Source organism: Triticum dicoccoides, chromosome 6B (genome assembly GCF_002162155.2).
Source record: "Triticum dicoccoides isolate Atlit2015 ecotype Zavitan chromosome 6B, WEW_v2.0, whole genome shotgun sequence".
In the NCBI taxonomy this organism is placed as follows: domain Eukaryota; kingdom Viridiplantae; phylum Streptophyta; class Magnoliopsida; order Poales; family Poaceae; genus Triticum; species Triticum dicoccoides.
Genome location: NC_041391.1, coordinates 721259118 through 721261658, shown reverse-complemented (window position 1 = coordinate 721261658; position 2541 = coordinate 721259118).

Below are 2541 nucleotides of genomic sequence, written 5' to 3'. Positions count from 1 at the left end.
AGCGGGTTTGGCGGCGGCGTAGTTGCTCGCGTGAGCTTAGCGTCGTGGGATGGCACGATCAGTAGGCTATGTGTGCGTGGGCGTGATCTCCTTTGTATTCGGCAACTCGTTTGAGCTCTGCATAAATAACAGAAAGACCTGAAAAGCTGTGATCAGTTAAGCAGCGCAAAAACCCTCTGTCAGACCGGTTCTTCCTCCTCCTCATGATCCAAACTTTCTCCTCCCTTCTCTCGCGTTCGGCAGGCCAGTTTCTGCAACAACATCATGGTGGAGCGAATCGACGACGAGTGGGCGGTGTCCGTGGCAGAGAAGACAGTTGGTGGCGATGGTTCGAGGGCGTCCCGGCTTGAGCTCATGGTCGAGGAGGACGTAGCAGTTGTCAACGAAGCTTCTGGACACCTCCGCGGGGCGCAGGGACGATGGTGGCTGCGGGATCGATGGCGACGAGCACAGACGGTCTCCAGTGGTGACGGGCAGAGGAAAAACGCACGGGGGAGAGGGAACGACGTGGCTAGGGTTTGGGGGAGAGGAAGAGGGGGCCGGGGGTTGCTCTTATCCGCCAGGGAAAACAACGGGGAGGCGCGGGATGGCTTCCACGGCGTCATCGCTGGCCATGGCGCCGGTGGATCATTGCCACGATCCCTTTGTGTGAACAGGGAAGGGAAATGAGGGCAAGTTGGGCTGAGCTGGACCTTCTACTTTTGCTAAATGGGCTGAAGGTGTACAATGGTTCTTTCTATTTCTTTCTCTGAAATTATAAGTAGCTATTGCCCTCTAAAAGTTTAGTCATCAAACTAATCTTGTTAATTACAAAACTTTGCATAAAACTCCAGGGCATTTCTTATTGAGCCACACAAAAGCCTCTAGAATATTTGGAAAAGGATACTTATTTTTAGGATTCAAAATGGCCAACTTATATGTTGTTGGGCCACTTATTAATTTCCTAGGAACTTAACTGTGAGACGAACCGAGTTGTTTTCATCATGAAGATGAACATGGGAATTAACAGAATTATCTGAACATTTTAGTTTTACTGCTTGAAGAAATAAATTGTTTCACTTTATTTTAAAATTTGAATTTGTAGGACCAAAGTGACGTTTAGCAAATCAATTGCGATGACATGGCATCATTAACGGGGGATTACTGTAGCTTAATTATCTGGGCGTCACAGTATGCGATAATAAAAAATACATGCCAACCTTTAGGGAAGAAGAGGCTGCTATACCTAACAGAACCTTAGCTTTTCTGGTGACGATGATCTTGTGTTCAAGGTATGTGTGTGTATAAATACAAACGTATGGGTGCACTCCCATTTGCAAAGCTTACGCCATGTCGATTATAACAATGCATGCATTTTGTTCATATTTAATTTATAAGAAGCATCATTATAACAATGCATGCATTTATGGCATACATCAGGGTCATGCCAGCTACGCTCTTACCAAACAAGAGAAGGAAATCTTCTTTCAATGCCTGCTCAGTATGAAGGTTCCATCTGGCTTCTCATCGAATATAAAGGGAATAATAAATATGGTAGAGAAAAAGTTTCAGAACCTAAAGTCGCATGACTGCCATGTGAATATGATGCAACTGCTTCCGGTTGCATTGAGGGGGCTTCTATTGGAAAACGTTCGATTAGCCATTGTGAAGCTATGTGCATTCCTCAATGCAATTTCTCATAAGATAATCGATCCAGAAATCATACCAAGGTTAGAGAATGATTTGGTGCAATGTCTTGACAGTTTTGAGTTGGTGTTCCCACCATCCTTCTTCAACATCATGACGCATGTCCTAGTTCACCTATGCGAAGAGATTAACATTCTGGGTCCTGTATTTCTACACAATATGTTCCCCTTTGAGAGGTTCATGGGGGTCTTAACGCAATATGTTCATAACCGTGCTAGGCCAGAAGGAAGCATCTCCAAGGGCCATGAAAATGAGGAGGTCATTGAATTTTGTATTGACTTTATTCCTCATCTTAAGCCGATTGGTGTTCCTGAATCGCGGCATAAGGCGGACTGGGTGGAAATGGCACGCTAAGATCGAAACAAATAATATGTATGGACGGACATTCTCTCACTCAAGCACACTGCACACTTCTACGAAATTCCGCCTTGGTGGCTCTGTATATGGAGGAACACAAGAATATTCTATGCTCCAAATACCCAGAGTAGTCTGATGACTGGATTACATGTGAACAAACGGAGACTTTTGCCGGTTGATTGTAGACACGTGCCATGCATGATACCTCTGTTGAAAATGACATGTACTTGCCGTCCCAGTTACCATCTTCGAATATAATGACTTTCCAAGGGTACACGATAAATGGGAATACCACTAGTAGAAAACAGGGTTTGGTCACAACTCAATATACACATTAGTCCCGGTTGCATTACGAACCGGGACTAATGTGAGCATTAGTCCCGGTTCGAGCGGCTAACGACATTAGTCCCGGTTCAAATGAGCTTTTTAGTCCCGATTTGAGACATGAATCGGGACTAAAGGGTGCAATGCACTTTAGTCCCGGTTCGTATCTCAAAC